This window comes from Bacillus rossius, chromosome 2, assembly GCF_032445375.1.
Source record: "Bacillus rossius redtenbacheri isolate Brsri chromosome 2, Brsri_v3, whole genome shotgun sequence".
Taxonomy (NCBI): Eukaryota; Metazoa; Arthropoda; class Insecta; order Phasmatodea; family Bacillidae; genus Bacillus; species Bacillus rossius.
In genome coordinates this window covers 55,078,867-55,103,776 of record NC_086331.1, presented here as the reverse complement: position 1 = coordinate 55,103,776, position 24,910 = coordinate 55,078,867, and the positions used below count along the sequence as shown (strand labels likewise).

Below are 24,910 nucleotides of genomic sequence, written 5' to 3'. Positions count from 1 at the left end.
GATAAATTAATTCTCACTGATGAAATTATTTTAAAAAATCTATTTAAGTAATAGATCTAATTTAAAACTCTTAGTTTGCATCTGGCATTAGTTTCAGTAAATAATATGTACCCTGGTCCGTTGTCTGTAGCTGTATCAAAACGTCATCACTGTAGATACTGTAGCAAGGTGTTTACCTTGAGAAAGAATGCTAAACGACATGAGAGAAGCGAGTGTAAATTGGGTCCTTGTCAAAAACCATTTAATTGCAGACAGTGTCAGAAATCCTTTGGTAGAAGATATTACTTGGATAGAAATTGCAAGACCTGTACAATTAAGATGAATAAAGATAACGAAGACTGGGCTACAACATCGCGGAAGAGGAACGAAGGCGAAAAAGCTAATGCTAAAAATACTGATCAAGATCAAGATAATAATTTAAAATTTAAAACAAACGAAGAAAGTTGCAACCACATTAGAAATGAAAAGATATTTACTCTAATATCTAGTCGTCTTCATGATAATGTGAAAGATGGAGAACCACCTGAAGCTTACAAGGCCAAAGACTTTGATGAATCATCTGAAGCTGGCATGATTGAAGATTGTGGTGACACATCTGAGGCTGACATGATCGATGACTGTGCTAACACATATAAGGCTGACATGATTGAGTACTGTACTGAAGCACCTAAAGCAGGCAAGATCGAAGACTGTGATGGTGGTCTGAGACCAAAACGGAAACGACGTAATAAAATTAATTATCGTTATCAAGCTTGTGATGCTGACATGATTGAAGACTGTGCTGACACATCTAAGGTGGACATGATTGAGTACTGTGCTGAAGCACCAAAAGCATGCCAGAGCGAAGACTGTGATGGTGGCTTGAGACCAAAACGATGGAAACGTCGTAATAAAATAAATTATCCTGATCAAGCTTGTGATAATCACTGGCACGATGACGAAAGTGACCTTGTGGTTGGTGTTAAAACGAAAGACACCAGAGATAATAATATTTATTATAAACATGCAAGGATGATGAACGTAGCAGAAGAGATTGATTATACCTCATGGGAAGATCCTAACATATTGGTTGACAGGCTAAGACTACTACATGGTTCGCTTTGTGCAGGAAACTATTCGAACATTAAAGAAATATCCTTCATACCCAAAGAACTGAGGGAAGCTGGCTACATACAATAATGGCTTAAATTAAATTTATGTGCATAAACTTGAAGATAAATTAATATATTTTTTATCAAGATGGTATCTAACACTTCTCAAAATCTGATTTCAAAATAAAACTTATAACTTAAAGGCGTAAAAAACGTCACCACTGCCAGTCAAAATGTATACTAATAAAGACATGTAAGTAATCAAGCCAAGTTCGAAAAAAAAAAAAATTGAAATCAGTTGGAGCCAAATGAAGAGAGATCTGTTGGAGCATTTGGATTTGTTGGAGCATTTGGAGCCTTTTGGAGAATTTGGAGCCTTTTGGAGCTGATGGAACATTTGGAGCTATTGGAGCTATTGGAGTCATTTGGAGCCATTTTGAGCATTTGTAGCATTTGGAACCTTTGGAGCTGTTGGAGCATTTGGAGCTGTTGGAGCCAATTGGAGCCTTTTGGAGCATTTGGAGCCTTTTGGAGCATTTGGAGGCTTTTGGAGCATTTGGAGCTGTTGGAGCATTTGGAGATAAAGAAATTTTTTTCTTGAGGATATCAGGTAGAACATAATCAATCAGCTTACTGATGAAGTAACGTACGGACCTTTAAATTATGACTTGTGGATTGGCTGTTTATATGGTAAATCGTTACCGTTCGAGGACCTAGAGAAGTAGACCTCTCAAGACATCGACCATTACAATTTTACAGTTCTGACGATGTGACGCAATCTGTTAAACATGGTATCCAGAAACTCTGCCAAGAAGAGGATGACTATGTCAGTAAAGGATCTGGTTGGTCTCTGTCTAGTATAAACTGATTGGAGCTAAGAATTAGTCATTTTGCGCCTATGCAGGGCTAAATGATTATAAGATTGCTGGCTTTCGCAAGTTATCCTGTAGTAGAATATAAATTATGTAATAAATATTCTGTTGTAAAAGAACTTGCGGCGTTTTATTTCTCGAACCTTACACTTTACTAGTATTTAAATTAAATTTCTTTTAGCTTCAACCAGGATCGTGCCAAGGACCTTAGTCGATATAATTAATCAGTATATTGTTTGAAAATTTATTTAATGAATTTTTAACTTTTTCCTGAATTTCTAGGTTAATTATTACGAATTTTCCAAGATGTTGGTCTTTATGTCTGATAGGATGATGGTAGTAGAGGATTTAAAGTCTCTTTAAGAATGTTGAACGTGGTTTATTGAAATTATTATTTTTTTCATAAAATTAAACATTATTGCATCGATCGAGTATCGAACCAAGGACTGGAGCGGATCGAATCAATATGTAAATTAATGAGTGATTTTTTTGATGAATTTTGGATTTTTTCCTGCTTTTCTAGCTACATTATTACACGATTTCAAGATGGCGCCCAAATTTCATGATGGCGGGGGCACCTCGGTAATAAATGATTACTGCACTGTAGTGGGTTAGAATAAAATTATCCAGATGTAAATGTACTCTATAATACGAGTACACACACAAGATGGTGTACTCCAGCAGGTGGTAGCTCCTGGTAGCATGTACTGAACATAAAATGTCGGATCGATGATGGTCGACAAGGACAAAGTCAAATTTCAAGATTGAGGTCAAATTTCTAGGTCAAGGTCAAATTTCAAGGTCAAGGTCAAAGTTAAAGGTCAAGGTCTAAGTTCAAGGTCAAATTTCGAGGTCATGGTCAAATTTCTAGGTCAAGGTCAAATTCAAGGTCAAGGTCAAAGTTAAAGGTCAAGGTCAAAGTTAAAGGTCTAGGTCGAAGTTTAATGCCAACAGTTGAGGACAAGGGTATGGTGACCAGAAAATTATACTAACATGGTATCGGCACACTCTAGCGGACGAAAACATGATGGTTGCTTCCAGCAAACGAAGACACGATGGCTGACATGATGTCATACTAGTTGACGATATATACCTTGTTATTGGTGGTGATAGGTTCGTCTGTAGGTGGCTTCTGTGGAGGAAGGATCTGATGTGTTTTTTTTATTTTTTTGCTCTTAGCGGTTTCGAACCAAGGACAGGAATCGAACTAATCAATTAGTATTCTAATAAGTACATTTTTTGATGAATTTTGGAATTTTTCTCGAATCTGTAGCATTAAAATTACGGATTTTCAAGATGGCGGACATGAGATCATGCTCACTGGCGATATATATATGCTATTAACAAAGTGGTGGGAGTCAGTCTGCCAGCAGCCACCACAGGGGAAGGATCGGTCGTCATTTTTATTTTTTTTTGCACTCGTCGGGTTCGAACCAAGGACTCCGAGCTCCGTGTCATAAAAGTAATTTCGTTTATAATTTTTATTAAAATTTTATTATTTAATTTTTTTATAATTTTTAAAATTGTTTTCATTAAAATCGGATAATAAAGATTTTAAAGATGGCGGCCGTAACGGAAATTGCAACGGTGACGCCATAGCTCAAAATGACGGAAAACAAAATGGCGGATCCAAGATGGCGGATCCAATATGGCCGCCGTGATCTACTTGTCCCGTTACTTTGTGTCCCGTTACGCTCATCCAAGATGGCCGTAGTGACGTCACAATCAGAGATGTGGCTCGGCACCACAGGCACCACACCCTGGACCCTGTCCCCGGCGCCCCTATTATATACTACTTCATATGATTCTCTTGATAAAATACGACAGGATGTATTTCCACAATTCTCATTCCAAAATTTTACTTTAGACAATACAATTTATAATACACTTAAAAAAATGTCATAACATCACAAAGTTAAGTCTCAAACTTTTACACTCTATGGCGTGCATCTGGCAACAGAGCACACCTAAACAAGAACCGCACTAATAGCAGATTGGAAAGAGAGTAAATACCCATTTAAATGCACAATGCAATCTAAGTATGAGACGCGCTATAGGCGGGGTTCTAAACTGGCATTCCAAGAGACCCGGGTTAGACTCGCCGTCCAGCCATCCTTATTTCCATTTCCCATGGTTTTTCGAACTCTCTCCAGGCAAAAGCTGGGATGGTCCCTTACAATAGACCACGGTCAATTGCTCCCTCAATATCCGTCATGCCCGCTTCGTCTCAAATCACATCGCTCAAGACTCAACAACAGAAACCAATTCCTGCCCAAGCGAACAGGCATACGATGCAACCGTTAACAAGGATAACGTATGAAACGAACACAGGAGACTTTGCAATCTCGCAATTATATCTTGTTATTTCTATCGAAAAAAGGTAGAACCTGCCACGAAGGATTATCTTGTTTGTAATTAAGTGAAGTGATTTTCACGACATAAGAAATGTTCTCTGTAAAAATGTTTTAAACATTTTGCTTTCCAAATATGAATTTTAATATTTTAGTGATCTCCCAACGAAAACAAAATGAATAACATAAATAAATCCATAGGCGTTTTAAATCAATGTTACCGAATCCTTAACGACATATCTATTACTAGCTACCCGACCCGGCTTCGCACGGCTATACTAATGGAAAAAAATTAAGCCACATCTCCCATTTACAGTAATGGCAAATAAAAAAAATTCAGTGAAAATTTATTACAATGCTGTATAATGTACCGGAGAGAAAATGAATAGCACCGATGGTTTCCCGACTCGTGCACGCAACGTACAACTGATGTACCCGTACTTCGCTACGGCAGTCTACAGGCAGATCACTCTTGCGCCGCTCATTATACATGCCCCTCCTTGTGGGTACGCCACTGCCGCGCGATGCCCGTTGCCATGGAGACGGAGAAGGCATGAACAATGCAAAATCCTGTTCTCATGCAGACAAAGTACCCACTGTTGCCTGGTTTTAACCACCCATGGGATCTAATTTTTGGAAAATGTCATCCTGCGTAACATAAGGAACATTACTGTGAAGTTTCAAGTCTGTAAAATATATATACTTGAAAAAAAAAGCAATAAAAAACAAATTAAACACAGAGAGAGGTAAAAAAAAAAACAGTTAAGGTTTGCGATTTAAAGTGATAACAAGTATTTAAATACTAATTGAACTCTTATGATGGTACTGATTGCTTCGTTGTTAATATCACATGGGTGTTTTTTACTTGTATGGGAAAATTAAGAATGATAAGTCATCTAGTGCGTGGCAACAATGTTAATAGGCAATAGGAAATAAACTTCTAGCGCCTGCGGCATTGTCAACACACAATTCGTACGTGTACTGCATGTTGTATCTAACCCCCTCCAACGCATTTGATTCTAAATTGGACTTTTAGTAAGGATCCCAAATGTTATTTATAATATAGTATAGCCTATAGCCTTCCTCGATAAATGTACTATCCAACACTGAAAGAATTTTTCAAATCGGACCAGTGGTTCCTGAGATTAGCGCGTTCAAACAAACAAACAAACAAACTCTTCAGCTTTATATTAGTATAGATTATAACTAATTATTAGCTGTCAAGGAAAAGTTACATTATTATTTAATGGGGGTATGGGGGACGAATCAGCCATAGTGTAATGAACATAGCGTCTCAGCATTTGCATGTAGGTCTTTTCAAAAACCATGGGGAACCGAGATCAGGGCGGCCATAACTTAAACTTATGAGTTCAGTACCTTATCACTACTCCACCTCACTCTGATGAAGCGTACCTTATCCACGCACGACACCTAAAGTGCTAACATAAAAACAGCCACCGCTGTTGTCGACCAAAACAGCTGCATGTATGGGTAGGAATATTTGTTGTCCATTTAACAAATACTCAAAAGGCACAATAATTTAAGTCGTAAGTTATAAAATTATGTAGGCTTGGAATAAATATACTTGAATTTTAATGCAATAAAGTTGTCTCAGCATATATAAAGAAAAAATGCTTTGAAATGTTCAACTAAAGATATTGATTTTCTTTGGCATGATAGTTTTAAAACGTAGTAATATAGTGTGAAAAAATGTAAGATAATTGGTGTTTTCTTAACCATGGGTTAAAAAAGGTATAATCATATTATAACGTGTACTTATTAGCTCATGAAATAATGTACAAAAATTATACATTTTAAAAACTTATAAATTTGTAACAGTTTTAATAAACATATGTGTTTACCAATCAAGAACAAAAAAAAAAGACAGTATGAGAAAATAATAGTGTTCATTATTAACTAAAAGTGTAAATGAAATAAAATCATTTAGCAGTTTCACTTCAGTTCAAATTAATTATTATTTTGTCAAAAATTATTTATGGACATTATTTTCTTTTTAGATGTATGTGCTTCTATCACAGATTTTAAGTAATTATTATATATTTATGAAATTGTTTGTTTTTACTGTAAATAAATACCTAAACTACGGCTTTAAGTCTAACTTAAGTATAAAACTCCCAAACCAAGTATGAATTCCGTTTATACATTCGTGCATCCCGTGCGCAAACAAGGAGTTCCGTAACTAAATAAAGGAAATCAATGTACTTGTTACATTATTACACGTCCGGCCAACCTCGTACATCATTCGCACGTTGTCTGAAGCATAACCAGGCATGCACTGACGCAACAGGTTAGCAAAAACCACGAAAGTTTTTGGTTAGATAGTTCATAAATAGTCAAATGTATACTTAAAGCTCTATCTCACGCGCCATCATATTAATTTTTTTTCTTCATTACTTTATTTCAGGGCTATTTCTTAAATTTTAATTCTATATCTTCCTTGTATTTGTTGTTCTGTCACAAATATTTCAAAACATAATCACTAAATAATCAAGAGTGTAAAACAGCACGCAAGTTTTCGTATTTATCATCACGCGACCTCTGATAAATGTACATCCGATTGTGTGTACTTATCTTGATTGTGCGTCCAAATGTGCGTCCTTTTCGTTTCATGTGAGTCCTTTTGATGAAGGCGCGTCAAATTGTGTGTCATTTACTTTGAATTTACATCAAAACATGCGTCCTTTTCGATGAATATGAGTCAAAATGTGCGTCATTTTCTTTGAAAGTGGGTCATTACTGATGAAAGTGCGTGCAATTGTGTGTCCTTTTCTATGAATGTGCTTCCAAATGTGCGGCCTTTTCAATGAATGTGCGTCCAATTGTGTGTCCTTTACTTTGAATGTGCGTCCACATGTGCGTTCTTTTCGAGGAATGTGGGTCCAAATATTCCTCCTTTTCGTTTAATGTACATCCAAATATGTCCTATATTGTCACGATCCACCTTCAGAGGGGGGGGGGGCGAGAATCGTAGCTCTTTACATAGAAACAACTCGCTTGGCATCAACTAGTCTTAACTTCATAAAATACTTTACTGTACCTAGGACCATAGGTTCGTCATCCCGTACAGGATGTCTGGTGAGAGCTGAACTAAGGAGATTTTGCAAAATAACATAATACTTAATTAAAATTATTTTATTCTTAAAGTCAAATACTCAACATCATTTTAAAGAACATTTAAATAGCGGGATTACAATTTAAAACAATAATCTCTTTACTTCCTTAACGATTGAACGACCTTACAAGAGAGAGAATGAGAGAACTTCACTAAACACTTCCCTAGTCCTTCCGAATACCTCAAATCATAATTAATACTTAAAATTAAAACAAAGATAAGTCCATACTCACATTTTCCGAAAAGCCTTTCTTGATCGATTACTTTAAAAAAATAACGTAGGGGCCTCTCCTGCCCTTGAAATCCCGAACGAACATTACATTTTAAAAACTATGACGCGTGACCCCTGACGAGGGCCATAGCCTCCGCCCGAAAGCTTGACGACTACATTATGACCTAACTTAAATTAAACGACTCGTGGCCTCTGGCGTCGACCATAGCTTCCGCCCGAAAGCTTGAATTCCTACATCACGAACGAACTAACAACTCGTGACCACAGGTGAGACGCATAGCCTCCGCCTGAGTGAGCCTGAATTCCTACATCACGAACGAACTAACAACTCGTGACCACAGGTGAGACGCATAGCCTCCGCCTGAGTGAGCCTGAATTCCTACATCACGAACGAACTAACAACTCGTGACCACAGGTGAGACGCATAGCCTCCGCCTGAGTGAGCCCCGAGTCACCAATCACTTGCGCTTAAATTCGCGCGCCCTGCCGCGCCTACCATAACAAAAGCTCGTTATTGAAGTCAAATTTACTAAACAACTAACTAGAACATCTGGGAAGACTACCCCCCCTCTACCCCAATGTGCAGGCCACACCGCGCGGCTTGTTACGACAGCGCGCCCCAGTAACCGCGGCCCGTGGCTGCGCCAGCGTGCGGCCAAACAAACAAACAAAATTCTGCAAGCCCGCAGCGCGCCGCGCCGGCCCCGTGCCCCAATTACATGGTCACGCCACTTGCGCTGACGAGTGAACAGAGCAGCCAGCCCAGAGTCCCGTCAGTAAAGTCCCTAAATTTGATTTCAACAACCCTGCAAAATTTCAACCCGCGACATAACCCTCCCCTCACAGAGCTCGAGCCCCATCGAGCTACCTCAAAATTACAAATTGTCTTTTTCCATTAAACCATAACTATAAATTCCTCATTTCACAAAAATAATAATTTTCTTAGTTCCTTGCTGTCTGAACATACATCTAGATTCTGCATAAGATTTATTTTAAAACAACAAGTATTCATAAAATTAAATGTAAAACTTTTATCTGGTTTGTTCTCACAGGAACCTTCAGAGGCTCGAGTTCTCAATTCTAAAAAAATTGTTCTGTTAGTGAAGCTCTCTTTACAAATTAAATTACTGTTCTTAGTTTCTCAGTATTCGTTAAACAATGTGCAAATTCTTGATAATTATTATTATTTTTTTTTTTTTCGGTTTCCGTTTATTACCATACTTCTTTCGTTCTTCAAAAAAAATTAAGTGTCCTTACAGTGTTTCAATTAATTAAACTCTTATCTCGTGAAGGTTGGTGCAACTCCTCGAAGTCAGTGTTGTCGAGAAGAGTAGCTCCCTGGGCTGGCCATCAGCAAACACCACTCAACTCCAACAGCTACTGGACTGGCTTCCAGGGCAGCTCACAACTTCTCCCCACATCTGCTTCGGAGTTGTGCCATCCTCATCACGAACAGATTACAATTCTGAAACATCATCAACAGGCATTACCATCACGCCTGACAAATACAAAACTAACTACTAAACTGCAATCGATGGGCAAGGATGCAAACACACAAAAAAATAAAATTAATTAATTCAACTGCTAACATAAAGTATCCCACCCTTAGCATAATCTAATCAGGCAAATAATTTGATAGGAAAAACTTAAGGAAGGGAAACATGACCTCCAATGATTTTCCCTAACTCTTGAGTCTTGATCTTCTCTATACAGCAAATAGTCCCCACGAAGTAACTGGGTTGAAGGTCAGTTCACATGACCCACCCATAACCTCTTCTACTCTTCTTTTCTTCTGGGGGCAACCACAATGCCCACCAATCTCTCTCCATGGTGCCAAACCAGCTATCCCATGAGAGTAAACAACGTAGTCAATAGAAGCGCAGAGGGGAAACACCAATCTCTGGCTTGTCGAGTCATAAAACTGCATTATCTTCTTCTTCTTCTGAGTAAAACATCTGATTAATCTTGCTACTATTCTTCCCAACAATAAAAAAAAGTTCATCAGGTATCTTCATAAAAAAACATTCTAACTAATAATTCTTCATTTTTCTTCTTCTTTATTTCTGTTAGTTGTAATAGAAGGCCATGTTAGGGAGGTTATAGGGAAAAAGAGTGGCCAATTCCCACCCCATCACCCACCTAGATCATGACTAATTAACTTTTAAACTTTCTATTTCAAACAAATAAAAAAAAACATTTTTTTTTATTCAAACTTTTAAACTATAATTACTTTTACTTCATAACCTCAAAAGCTAATCAATAATTCTAAATGAAATTGTGATTTACTGCATCCTTGTTCCATCCGATCTGTTTGTTTATAACCTTTCTGGTAAAGTATAAAATTTTCAAACATTACTAATTCAAAAAAAATTAAATTCTGGTGTCCTTTGAGTTACAATTAACTTTACTATTTCTTAGCTTGAAATAATTTAAGTTTTCAGAACTATTTCATTGTCTAATTCACAACACTTAAAAATCAACTCAAAACAACAAATCATCAAAATCTATAAGATCATCTGACCTACCTATCAGTACTGTGAACTTGAACTGTTCGTACACATTTATAATAAGCTATTGTATTTAAATTCCAACCTAAATAAGGTTTAAAAAAAACTACTAATCCCTCTGTAAATTAAGAAAATTAACTTTAAAAATTAAACTTAAGGTATTAGTTCTTTTTGACAGCTACCACAACTCACTAGTTCCATTACATTACTATAACCTAAAAAGTTCTGTAAATAATGTTTATAACAAAAAAAAACTCCAGTTACTGTCTTCCATAAAAAAAAATAAAACTTTACATGACCTTATTAATCTCCACTTGTAAGTCCATGGCTGCCAGCTTTCTCTTCTCTTGAATCTTCAGTCTTGGCTCTTGTTTCAGTGATCTTGTATCTTGTCTCTCGAACTCTTGTCATCTTGTAAACTGGACTGCTGCTCAGCTCATCTTAAGGAATCTGTAACAGTTTCAAAAATACATGTTAATTTAAATTACATAATTCCTGTTCTTTGGTCCTAAAAAAAACAATTGTATTATTAGTACACATTACCCTGAAACAACATTATTATTCATTGTTTATTACTTAAAAAAAATGCTTTACCATAAAATCCTTTTTTGTTCTTTTCATTAGGCCTATTTATTTTCCTTCTTCTTAATTAAATTCTGCTTCAAATGTTAATCCTAACTTAAGACCTACCATCTATTTATTATTCATTACCTACATTATTTATGTTACCCTAAAATTCCCATAAGTTTCTAATACTTCCTATCAAAGACATTCTCTCTAAAAAAAAATTTACTTGTGACTCTTAACTTAACAAACTTAAAAAAAACTTTTACACTAGACTTAACTTATTATTCATTCTTAGTTACTAAATTTCTATATGTAAACTTTAGTACTTACAAACAAAAACTGCCTATTTCTCTCTACCTCTTAATCTCTTTCAATTATTACAATAATAATGTTACCTTGCATCTTTAAACTTTCTTCTTTTCAATTAAATTAGACATCTCATAACAATAAAAATTCTGCCTATACTCTTCTTATGGGTGTACAACCCAACAACAAAATTTCAAATTCTCAAGTTTCCTTATATTTAAATTATGCAATGCACATAACCTCTGTGGTGCCTGTACCCTTTTAGGCCTACCACCTTCTCCTCTCACAGCATGACTCTTATTCCTCGGGGTCTGTATTCACTGTTCCAAATCAAATATCTCAAATAAATTAAAAACAAATTTATTATTTTAAGAAAACAAAAATTTACATTGACTTTACTATGGAGCCTGGAAATCTCAATGTCCCACAGCAGCTAACATGACTAAATCCCATGGAACCCCAGGTTTACATAACCTGTGCCCAAAAATTTAAGCATACCAGGCTTTCCCTGCACTGGTTTTACAGCATCACACACTATTTAGGGCCCCTGATCTGCCATCAGTCCCAAGGAGTTTTCCCACAACCCCTCTCTACACAAGCGCCTACCGCATTCCTCTCAATTGGCTATCGGTTTTACGGCATTCTTTTGGGATCCGACCATCAAGTTAGGGCTAATCGAACATTAAACCTCCATACTTCCAAACTAATGTAAATCAATTAAATTTTCTCTGTAAATTCTAAAAATCAAAAAAAATTATTCCAACATGCCAAAGAAACTTCCAAAAAAAATTCATAATCTTATCTTCAAACCATTAAAATAAAAATAAATAGATTACTCTGTTTTCTCCTTAATAACTGTAAACTGTCAACAAATATCATGTCGTAAATTTTAACTATGCTTACTGACTCTTAATCATAAAATCTCATTTGTCCTAATTAATAAACAACCGATTTCCTTAAAATCTCACTGTATCTCTCACACTCAAACTTCACTGGCTGAATATCTCAATAAATTCAAAAACAATTATCTAAACTCTTAAAGAAACTCCTCCCCAATTATTCAAATTACTTCACCTTATTTTATTTCATTACTTAAAACACCTTACTCAAAAAAAAATTAATTAATTATCTAGCTATCTTCCATTATTATTTATTTACCGAACAAAACTTTCTCCTAAATTAATTTAGTAAAATTCAATTTCACATTAGGCAAGTACACTAACTCTCTACAGCAATGTTTCTCATTTCCCTCCTTCCTAACTGAATCCAATCTTACTTAACCTCCAGGGAATTTACCTCACAAAATAACCAAAAATTTCACTGTAGTGCCTATCTGCTATAGGCCCACTACACAGGGGGCTCTAACCCCACCAACAAACTTCATTGAAATGGTACCCTATCCCATACAGGATAGCCACTTCGGTACTACCATGGGGAACTCCTGCCCCAAACTACTCACAACTCTCAGGATTCTCCTGACCCTTAATTCCGTAGTCAGCCCATCTCCTATGGTCTGCGCTACAATTCCCTTTCTTCCCAGGGACACAACGCCTCACCTTAGGGTCCCTCGCCCTAATGAAAACATTAATTTTGTCTCTCTGTTCTTTTGGAGTAAATTCCCTCTACACACAAAATCTAGCCTTCCCAGTTTTCTTAATGCTTATCGATTTTATAGTGTACCTCCTTAATAATGTTTACAAATCCCAAAAAAATATTTTTAAAACCGAGGTAGAATTTAACTAACAAAAACATAAACAACTTACAACGAAACACTTCTAGCCTATACATCATACACTTCTTAAATTAAATTACTTACATACTGAAAGTTCCTCTTCTTCTAAAACACACTTAAATTTAAATTTATTTAACCAATAGTCTATTTTCTTATCGCTAAGTTACCGTACAGCTGATCAAAACAAGGTCACGGCCTGTCCACGTCTCCGTATGAGCCCGTGACGTCACCGAATTCCATCAGGTGCGCCAACCCTCGCTTGCGGTTCCTCCGTTCTCCGCTAGGTCTCAGCACCTCCCCGTCACGTGTTCACTCTGCCACGTCCACTGACGTGTCGTTCTGAAACAACTCTCAACATTTTTCTAATTAAAACAAAACATCACTATAAATTCTATAACTCTCTTTTACATAAACTCTCGTTTTCTCTTTAATTCCTTTCTAACGTTTATCCTTCCCTCGACTGATTTAATTCGTACGTCTCGTCTCCTAAGCGCACGACAGCAAAACAAACTTGACTTGAAAATAATTCCTATTTACGAAAAAAACTTTATTTTAAATTTTAACTCTCTTAACCTACAATCTTAAAATGAACTTCAATTAAATTAAACCACTTGCATTATCTCTAATAAGCATTTAACTTATAACGTATTCTCCTCACGTAATAATCCCCGATATAAATCTACAATAAATTCAACGACTTAAAACAACTTATCACTATAAACTTTATCCTTACAAGTATCCTCAAATAAACATCTGTTACGTCAAAAAAAAAATCTCAAAGACTTCCTCCACTATAGACTAAAATTCCGTAATCCTCTCCTCAAGTAAACTCTTAATAACCTGCTATCAGAAGCTGAAACTAACTTAATAATAAACATAAAAATCTACCTCTCTCTCTCTCCAGAAATAGAACCTATCCGGCGAACTCTACCATTTCTGTCTCGTGCACCTACCCGGCGCCTCCACCATTTCTGTCACGATCCACCTTCAGAGGGGGGGGGCGAGAATCGTAGCTCTTTACATAGAAACAACTCGCTTGGCATCAACTAGTCTTAACTTCATAAAATACTTTACTGTACCTAGGACCATAGGTTCGTCATCCCGTACAGGATGTCTGGTGAGAGCTGAACTAAGGAGATTTTGCAAAATAACATAATACTTAATTAAAATTATTTTATTCTTAAAGTCAAATACTCAACATCATTTTAAAGAACATTTAAATAGCGGGATTACAATTTAAAACAATAATCTCTTTACTTCCTTAACGATTGAACGACCTTACAAGAGAGAGAATGAGAGAACTTCACTAAACACTTCCCTAGTCCTTCCGAATACCTCAAATCATAATTAATACTTAAAATTAAAACAAAGATAAGTCCATACTCACATTTTCCGAAAAGCCTTTCTTGATCGATTACTTTAAAAAAATAACGTAGGGGCCTCTCCTGCCCTTGAAATCCCGAACGAACATTACATTTTAAAAACTATGACGCGTGACCCCTGACGAGGGCCATAGCCTCCGCCCGAAAGCTTGACGACTACATTATGACCTAACTTAAATTAAACGACTCGTGGCCTCTGGCGTCGACCATAGCTTCCGCCCGAAAGCTTGAATTCCTACATCACGAACGAACTAACAACTCGTGACCACAGGTGAGACGCATAGCCTCCGCCTGAGTGAGCCTGAATTCCTACATCACGAACGAACTAACAACTCGTGACCACAGGTGAGACGCATAGCCTCCGCCTGAGTGAGCCTGAATTCCTACATCACGAACGAACTAACAACTCGTGACCACAGGTGAGACGCATAGCCTCCGCCTGAGTGAGCCCCGAGTCACCAATCACTTGCGCTTAAATTCGCGCGCCCTGCCGCGCCTACCATAACAAAAGCTCGTTATTGAAGTCAAATTTACTAAACAACTAACTAGAACATCTGGGAAGACTACCCCCCCTCTACCCCAATGTGCAGGCCACACCGCGCGGCTTGTTACGACAGCGCGCCCCAGTAACCGCGGCCCGTGGCTGCGCCAGCGTGCGGCCAAACAAACAAACAAAATTCTGCAAGCCCGCAGCGCGCCGCGCCGGCCCCGTGCCCCAATTACATGGTCACGCCACTTGCGCTGACGAGTGAACAGAGCAGCCAGCCCAGAGTCCCGTCAGTAAAGTCCCTAAATTTGATTTCAACAACCCTGCAAAATTTCAACCCGCGACAATATGACCAATGTGCGCCCCAATGAGCATCCTTATTGCTGAATGTGGATCCAAATGTTTGTCTTAGATGACGATTGTGATCCAAAAGTCTGTCCTAGATGAATTTTTGTAATGAAATCTATAGTCAGGACTAAAGATTTGAGGTTCAGAACCTCTTAGTCTTGTACTAATGGTAAAACATTTTTCAGGGACGCTTGATCCTTAAATAAGCATAAAACATGCTTAGTTATTTGGTCTACATGCTTGTAATACAGCTAATAGTAGAGGAAAGTACCCAAAACCGGACTACCCCCCCCTAAAGCGGACCCCCGGTCTCCTGGCTCTGCATCTCCTGAACTCTAGTGGTACCGAGTGCAAACAGTAGTCCAGGCTTCTGCCACGTCGTAGCGGAGCGCACACCTCGCTCGCTTCAGTTGTAGCGTGTCCACCCGCCATTGTGTGTTGTGGCAGTGTAAAAAGTTTTTGCAGTGTGCTACATAATTAATCATTTCTCCAAGATATTGGCAGGTAAGCCTTTGTACCTATATATATATATATATATATATATATATATATATATATATATATATTTAATGGTAAGGCGTACTGTAAATGTTTTTTACCAAACCGTTTCATTTAGATGCTTGTTTAAAAATGTATTGGGTTAGCAATATGTTAGCTAAAGTCGCGCAAACCGGACCCCCTTCAGTTGCCTAAACCGGACCCCTTGTTCCCTTAACCGGACCCCTTACATATTCATGTCTTATGTCGGCTTCTATTTGTATATACTCTTATACTTTTGGAATTCTGTTGCAGATTCCAAAAGGATAATGGGGAAAATTGATCAAAGAAAGTGGAGTCTATCTAAAATGACTAAAGCTATTGATGCAGTTCGGAAAAAGAAGATAGGTTGGAAGAAGCCCAGTAAACAGCTAAATGTTCCGAAAACCACACTAATGAGGTTGTCCAACATGAAGTACGGTACACCTGAGGAAGCAGGAATGACAAAAAGAGGTAGACCTACAGTTTTGGGTGAAGATCTTGAAGATGAGCTTGTTCTATATTATCTTGCTATGGAAGCTTCTTTTTTTGGACTTACTCATAATGACTTGCGAAGAATGGCTGTACAATTGGCAGAGAGAAATGACATTGAACATCCTTAAAAGACGGAATTGCTGGGAAAAAGTGGGTAAAACCTTTTCTTAAACGCCACAAAACCAAACTGTCAGAAAGGAAGCCTACTGGAACATCCTACATCTGGGCTCTTGGGTTCTCCAAAAAAAATACAGAGAAATTCTATAATGTTCTGGAAAATATTTATGAGAAAGGTAAATTTTCTCCTGACAGAATTTACAATGTTGATGAGAGTGGAATTACAGTGGTACAAAGTAAAGTAGCAAAAGTAAAGTAGCCTTAAGGGTAAAAAACAGGTTGCTGCCTTGACATCAGGAGAATGTGGGGCACTTATAACAATTGTTGCTTGTATGAATGCTAAAGGCTCATTTGTACCACCTTTAGTAATTTTTCCGAAGAAAAATATGAGTGAACAGTTGAAAAAGGGTGTTCCACCAAGAAAAATCTTTGCAGCGCACCCTTAAGGGTGGATCCAAACCAACTCCTTCACTCAGTGGTTTCGATACTTCATCGAGTTTGCCCATCCTACAAACGAAAACCCTGTGCTGTTGCTCTTGGATGGCCACTTTAGCCACACACAGAATATTGATCTGATCGACTTGGCAAAAGCGAATAATGTTACCATTCGGTCGCTGCCGCCTCACTCCTCGCACAAACTACAACCACTGGATAGAAGTTTCATGGGTCCTCTCAAAGCTTATTACAGTGAGGAAATTAGGCAATGGTTAAGGCACAATGAGCGCGCCGTCAGTCCTTTTGATGTAATGGAATTGTTTGGCAAAGCCTATATTAGATGCCAAACTGCTCAAATAGCAATCAATGGATTTACAGTAACAGGCATATACCCCTTGAACAAGAAGCTGTTCTCTGATGCTGAATACATTGAAGACGCAAACAAAAAACGAGATTCAAGTTTCTATGAATCTGTGTTGAAGAAACAAACTGCAGAAAATCAGAGCTAACGAGAGAGCAGAGAAGAACGTAACACAAAGGAACCACGAGTTATTGTAGAGTTTGAACCAGGTCAACCATCAACGTCTTTGGCACGTCATGGTATCAGCTACAACTGAGGATCCTCAGAGTTCCACATATTCTAAGACAAGCCCATTTGACATCACTCCCATCCCAAAAATTAAAAAGAGGACCTCGAACAGAGGACGAAAGGCCTGCAGTTCTACAGTCATTACATCTACTTCTTACAAAACCCAATTAGTGGAAGCTAAAAAAGCAAAAGAAGCCAAGGAAGTTATCTTTAAAAGATTTGTGCAATGGGAGCGCATGACTTGATGTAAGTTTTTGGACATACGCCATTGCTAAGAACTTTTTCTGTTGAAGAAAAACTAATAAATAAAATAAATAAAAATACACAAGAAAGACAAAAAACACACAAAATTAAGCGAACAATTGCTGTTGTCAACAAGAATATAAACACCACAAAATATTCCGAAACAGAAATATGGTCAACAAACAAAGAAAAAACAAAGAAAAAAGTACTAAGTGAACAAAAAAACACACAAATGATGACAACACAAAAATATTGAAACCAAAATAATTCAGCACAACAGTTGAAACGAGACAAAAACACGACAAAACGAAAAGACAAAAAAATACAATAGTTTTACCAAAACAGAAACAAGCGACGTTTCGGGAACTGCTATCTGCTCCCGTCCTTAGGCAGAGACGCACATGGTACGGAAACACAGGTGCGACTCAACCTGCACCTGTGTTTCCGTACCATGTGCGTCTCTGCCTGAGGACGGGAGCAGATAGCAAGTCCCGAAACGTCGCTTGTTTCTGTTTTGGTAAAACTATTGTATTTTTTTGTCTTTTCGTTTTGTCGTGTTTTTGTCTCGTTTCAACTGTTGTGCTGAATTATTTTGGTTTCAATATTTTTGTGTTGTCATCATTTGTGTGTTTTTTTGTTCACTTAGTACTTTTTTCTTTGTTTTTTCTTTGTTTGTTGACCATATTTCTGTTTCGGAATATTTTGTGGTGTTTATATTCTTGTTGACAACAGCAATTGTTTGCTTAATTTTGTGTGTTTTTTGTCTTTCTTGTGTATTTTTATTTATTTTATTTATTAGTTTTTCTTCAACAGAAAAAGTTCTTAGCAATGGCGTATGTCCAAAAACTTACATCAAGTCAAGCCAAGGAAGAAGAACAGCAAGAACGAAATCATGGTCGACGCAAAAGGACTCGTGGCCGGGGACGTGGTTCAGGAACAGAGCCATCAAGAAAAGGAAAAGTGCTCGTGACAAGGGGTTTGAATTTTGAGAGGAATGTGAAAGAATCAAGCACCGAAGATGAAAACAGCATGTCCTCTGGAAGATACGAATTGGACATTCTGCCGGGAGTCTCCCCATCCAAAAATGATGATGCTTTGTGTATGTTTTGTGACAGGAAATTTACGAAGGATTCTAAAGGGGAACTTTGAGTCATGTGTGTTATGTGCTTACTGTGAGCCCATGTGGATTGTGCAGAGGCTGAACAGGACGTTTATATTTGCGACTTTTGTCGCTAAATGATGTAATTCTGTTTATAACTTCTGTTTCTTTACATTCTGTAGGTTTATTTGAAACTTAATCAGTAACTGTTTATACTACATATATTTTGAAACTATAAATATTATGTTTTCTTTGATTTAATACCAGTAGTATATAATAGGGGCAGCTGGGACTGGCGCTGGCGCGTGGTGTGTGGCCGGTGGTGTTTTCCGCCATCTTGGATTGTGATGTCACGGCGGCCATCTTGGATGGTTGTGACCTTGACCTTTGACCTTGACATTTGACCTTCAAAATGTGTCAAAATCCGCCAAAATTGGGCAAAATTTGCCCAAAATTCCTCAAAAATCGCCAAAATTTCAATTTCTATGAAAAAAAATTCCGCCAAAAAATCTCAAAAAATTCCACAATTCAAAAATTCCCGTTTTCGAGAGAAAAATTCCCGTTTCGAGGGAAAATTTCCCGTTTTTAGTCCTTAAAAATCCCAGCGGCTAGAAATGTCCATATGTAGGCTTAAGCATCCATGTCTACAGCCTACGATAAGCCTCTGACGTCATCATGGATTATGACGTCACCGTTGCAATTTCCGTTACGGCCGCCATCTTTAACTTTTTTATTTATTATCCGATTTTAATGAAATTTTTTTTAAAATTATAAAAATATTCATTTAATAAAATTTCAATAAATTTTTTTTAAAAATCATACATTAACGACACGGAGCTCGGAGTCCTCGGTTCAAACCCGACGAGTGCAAAAAAAATAAAAATGGCGACCGATCCTTCCCCCCCGCGGTGGCTGCAGGCATACTGACTCCCACCACTTTTTTTCAAAGCATTTATATCGTCAGGTAGTATGACGTCATGTCCGACATCTTGTCCTCGTCTGCTGGAAGCCATCATCAGTGTATCGTCGGCGAGAGTGCGCTGACGCCATGTTAGTTTAATTCTTATCCGCTAGAGTGCAGTAATCATTTATTATTGCTGTGACACCCGACATCTTGTCATTTGGCCGCCATCTTGAAAATCCGTAATTATTTAGCTAGAAATTCGGGAAAAATTCCAAAATTCATTAAATAAATTTGTAATCTATATACTGATTGATTAGGTCGACTAAGGTCCTTGGTACGATCTAGGACGATGCAAAAAAAAAGGAAATATAACATCAATTTAACATAATAGTAACAGGTTCGAAAATAAAAACACTGCAAGTTCTTTTACAAACATAATATTTATTACATAATTTCTATTTTACTACAGGATCACCTGCGAAGGTTAGCAATCTTACAAACATTTAGGTCCGCATAGGCGTGAAATGACTAATTCTTAGCTCCAATCGGTTTATACAAGACAGAGTCCAGCCAGATCCTTTACAGACATAGTCCTCCTCTTCTTGACAGAGTTTCTGGATACCTTGTTTAACAGTTTGCTTGATATCGTTAGAACTGTAAATTACTGCAGCCGATGTCTTGAATGCACACTTCTTCACTTTGTCATCGAACGGATAAGGCTTTCCATATATACAGTCCAACCACAAGTTATATTTCAAAGGTCCGTTTGTTGCTACGTCATCAGTAAGCTGATTGATTATGTCCTGTCTGATATCATCAAGAAAATTACAAATGTCCTTTGACTCACTTAACGTACTTGGATAATAGTAGTCTTTCAATGTTCCACGAAATGCAGACTGCGCCAAGTAGAAGCCATTATCGTTCACTTGTAATGCTCCGATCACAGTCTTATGTTTATTTTCATGTTCAGATGCCACAGCAATCGGTTGCTGCACATCAGTTTTTTTACTTGTACGCTCACGAGTCACCAATATAAACTCAGGAGTCGTAATTGCTGCAGGTAGTTCAGCAGTAGGCGCACTGACTTCACCTTTACAGTTTATCGAATGTTGGCGCAAATTATCAATTCGAGTAAACCATTTATGACACTCGTCACAGCGAAACTTCATGCGAGAAGGATTCTTCGTACATTTACTCCTCTCATGTCTCCGTACATCATGTGCAAATGCAAACGTCATGTCGCAGTAGCCACAAGGATGCCTAGTTGAAGACAAACCCGAACCAGATGTCGCTGTTACTGCAACTGAATCATTTCCAGGCATACTCTTATGCACATCAATGCATCGTTGTTGTATAGAAACCTTTACTTTCTGCCGCACTGCTGGTCCTTTACATGTCTCCAAGTGATGCTTCAAATTAGCATTTCTTGTAAATTGCTTGCGACACTTAATACAACCAAACATTTTACGATAAGGGTTCTTGGCACATTCTCTCTTCTCGTGTCGACGAGCATTGCTGATGTTTGAGAAAATCTTGTCACAGTAACGACATCGATGTTCGTTAGTTGACGATTCGCCATCCATTGAAGTCTCCATCGAGGGCGAAACAGCGTTCGTCGAGGTTTCCTGTACAGTCAGCACTACCGGCATTAAAGTCTCTTCTGCTGGTGGTATCACATCTGTTGAAATCCCCTCCAATGTTGACGTCATCGTTACCAACGGGATCTGCTCCTTCTCCGTCGTAGCTGTCGATAAGGTTCCCGTAGTCGATGGTACAACCTCCGAGTTCAACGTTAAAGACGGTAAAGATGCCATCGAGTTCGCAAGAACAGGTAATTACGCGATTTATGCACCAGATTAAACAATCTAGGTGATCCTTACACCGCCGTCGTCAGAAACAAACTGAGCGTCCTGCTGTCTAGGACGCGCTTATATACATGCACCGGATGGAATAATACGCTAGTCAAATCAAGAACAATTTATTATAATACTAGAGTGAAAACAACATTAAAAAAATAGAAGCACCATCAAAAAAAAAGGAAGCACACTTGGAAGCACCGACAACGAAAAGGCAGCACATTTGGAAGCACCGACAACGAAAAAGGCAGCACCATCATCGAAAAGGCCGCACATTTGTCATTGGCTCCAATATTCATTGGCTCCAATATTCATTGGTTCCATCAGTCTATTGATTCTATCAGTCTAGTGACTCCAACAGTCATTGACACCAACGGCCTTTTTCTTCATCAGCTCCAATGATATTTGGCTAGAATGCTACGAGTCTAAGAGACCATGAGACTACAATTCTACGAGTGTACAAGACTCCTCCAACTACCTTCAAGTGTATAAAGCTCCAAATGCTCCAACAGCTCCAACACGCAATGTACGCGCAATACATGCAATTTACACGCAATAAATGTAATGATTACACAGTACACACACAGGAAACGGAAAGTACACACAGTACACACAGGAAACTGAACGTACACACAGTACACACAGGAAACGGAACGTACACACAGTACACACAGGAAACGGAACGTACACACAGTACACACAGGAAATGGAACGTACACACAGTACACACACAGGGAACGGAACGTACACACAGTACACACAGGAAACGGAACGTACACACAGTACACACAGGGAACGGAACGTACACACAGTACACACAGGAAACGGAACGTACACACAGTACACACAGGAAACGGAATGTACACACAGTACACACAGGAAACGGAACGAACACGTAATATTCACGCAATTGACACACAGTACACGCAGAGTACACGCAATTTACGCAAAGTACACCCAATGTACGCAATGTACGCAATATATATGTAATGTACACACAATGACTACGCTTCGTTCGCGCAGGACAAGCATTTAATGAAAACGAAGCACGTTTGGACGGAAATTCTATAAAACGAAAGCTCATTTAACGAAAAGGAGGCGCATTCTCTCGTTCATTCAACTTGGTAGGATACGATCTTCAATGATAAGTTAGGATATAATCTCTCCAACAGTCTATGAATCCAACAGTTTATATTTCCATTAGCCATCAACTCCAACAGTCATTGACTCCAACAGTCATTGGCTCCAACAGTCATTGCCTCCAACAGACATTGTCTCCAACGGCCTTTTGGTTCATCAGCTCCAATGATATTTGGTTAGAATTCTACGACTCTAAGAGACTATGAGACTACAATTCTACGAGTGTACAAGACTCCTCCAACTACCTTCAAGCGTACAAAGCTCCAACTACTTCAGCAGCATTATGTTATAATAGTACAAGGCTACTTGACTACGAAGCTACAAGTCTACATGGCTCCAATTGCGGCATCTGTCTTCGGCTGAATTTTCTCTTTGGCTCCAACTGCTACAGCAGCATTATGTTATAATAGTACAAGGCTACTTGACTACGAAGCTACACATCTACAAGGCTCCAATTATCACATCTGTCTTCGTCAGCATTTTCTCTTTTGCTCCCACTGCTCCAACAGCATTATGTTATATGATTCCATGGATACTTTGTTACATAGCTACAGGTCTACGAGGTTCCAATGCATCATGTTTACGAAGCTTCCAGAACACAGGGTTACGAGACTGCGAGGCTACAGGACTACGAAGCTTCCAGGACACGAGGCTACATGGCTACGAGACTACATGACTCTAACTGATTACAATAGCACCACTCAGTGGTGAGAGTTAGGTTATCTCATGCAAAAGTACTTTATGCATGTAGTTCTGCTTTTCAACAACAGATGGCGCCACATGTTGCTTGCAGGTAAATCATATTTAGTTCTTTTATGCGGGATGCGGGATGCTCACTAACGATCGCAAAAGAAGGATGGCTTCGCTAGACTCCAAGGAAAAGGAAGTTCGTCTTACATGTTGGTGCTCCACAGATGTCTCATAGCGTAATATTAATTTGACTGAGTAATGATATTTGTCAATTCCACCTGATAAAAATATTGCAAGTTTTGATTTAGTAGCAGAAATTATCGAATTAAATGTAACTCCAATTAAAATGACATGTCTCAATAGACAAAAAAAAATCCATGCAGAGAGTGGTTCCTCAGAATAGTCAGAAACACTTGAAGAAACCACAGGAATGATTGCAAATACACGGGAAAAACCATCAAATTATTGACATTAATAATCAGGAGCACACGGAGAAAACCATCATAATATTGGCAAGAATAATCAGGAGCACACGGAGAAAACCATCATAATATTGACCAGATTAATCAGAAGTACTCGGAGAAAACCACCACATGTTTTCCTTGATATCATAAAATTACAGGGAAAAAAATATTTAAAAAAAATAAAAATAAATTAATAAAAAAATAAAAAAAATAAAAAATGCATAAACAGTTTCTGCTAGCTTGTAAACTTATCATTGTTGAGCAAAGATAGAGTTCTTGTACAAGCCAGAAACTGTTTATGCATTTTTTTATTTTTTTTATTTTTTTATTAATTTATTTTTATTTTTTTTTAAATATTTTTTTTCCTGTAATTTTATGATATCAAGGAAAACATGTGGTGGTTTTCTCCGAGTACTTCTGATTAATCTGGTCAATATTATGATGGTTTTCTCCGTGTGCTCCTGATTATTCTTGCCAATATTATGATGGTTTTCTCCGTGTGCTCCTGATTATTAATGTCAATAATTTGATGGTTTTTCCCGTGTATTTGCAATCATTCCTGTGGTTTCTTCAAGTGTTTCTGACTATTCTGAGGAACCACTCTCTGCATGGATTTTTTTTTGTCTATTGAGACATGTCATTTTAATTGGAGTTACATTTAATTCGATAATTTCTGCTACTAAATCAAAACTTGCAATATTTTTATCAGGTGGAATTGACAAATATCATTACTCAGTCAAATTAATATTACGCTATGAGACATCTGTGGAGCACCAACATGTAAGACGAACTTCCTTTTCCTTGGAGTCTAGCGAAGCCATCCTTCTTTTGCGATCGTTAGTGAGCATCCCGCATCCCGCATAAAAGAACTAAATATTATTTACCTGCAAGCAACATGTGGCGCCATCTGTTGTTGAAAAGCAGAACTACATGCATAAAGTACTTTTGCATGAGATAACCTAACTCTCACCACTGAGTGGTGCTATTGTAATCAGTTAGAGTCATGTAGTCTCGTAGCCATGTAGCCTCGTGTCCTGGAAGCTTCGTAGTCCTGTAGCCTCGCAGTCTCGTAACCCTGTGTTCTGGAAGCTTCGTAAACATGATGCATTGGAACCTCGTAGACCTGTAGCTATGTAACAAAGTATCCATGGAATCATATAACATAATGCTGTTGGAGCAGTGGGAGCAAAAGAGAAAATTCTGACGAAGACAGATGTGATAATTGGAGCCTTGTAGATGTGTAGCTTCGTAGTCAAGTAGCCTTGTACTATTATAACATAATGCTGCTGTAGCAGTTGGAGCCAAAGAGAAAATTCAGCCGAAGACAGATGCCGCAATTGGAGCCATGTAGACT

At 38.0% G+C, this 24,910-nt stretch overlaps 1 protein-coding gene and 1 long non-coding RNA gene across 3 annotated transcripts in view; both read right to left on the bottom strand.

Annotated features, from left to right (window-relative positions):
- The window catches only part of LOC134529296 (flotillin-2), a 413,942-nt gene that overhangs the window by 109,620 nt on the left and 279,412 nt on the right, over positions 1-24,910 (bottom strand). The gene's annotated exons all lie outside the window — the stretch shown is intronic.
- On the bottom strand, positions 8,866-15,193 carry LOC134529292 (uncharacterized). The gene is made up of 2 exons (XR_010074527.1): positions 13,741-15,193; positions 8,866-13,704 (listed from the first exon to the last, which is right to left on the bottom strand). It is a non-coding gene; the product is annotated as an uncharacterized LOC134529292 (long non-coding RNA).